Genomic DNA, 246 nt, shown 5'->3' with positions numbered 1-246 from the left:
TTATTATATAAAACTGTTTGTCGGAGAAGCTTCTATAAAAAATTTAATTTTGTATTTCTTCAAAAAGTAATAATAAAAGAGATTTACATAACAACTTTCATTTTTGTTTCTTTAATTTCATGTTTCGTTATTTGTTATATATTACACAGATCATTAACACATAAAACATTAACATAAAATTTTAATATTGTATATAAAAAATAAATTTTATATATTATTAACATAAATATTTTAATATTAAAAATG

This window comes from Odontomachus brunneus, unplaced genomic scaffold, assembly GCF_010583005.1.
Source record: "Odontomachus brunneus isolate Ranch 3 - 2012 unplaced genomic scaffold, Obru_v1 Obru_scaffold_055, whole genome shotgun sequence".
Classification (NCBI taxonomy): Eukaryota; Metazoa; Arthropoda; class Insecta; order Hymenoptera; family Formicidae; genus Odontomachus; species Odontomachus brunneus.
The sequence above is the reverse complement of the archived record's forward strand: the minus strand, read 5'-3'. Positions refer to the sequence as shown.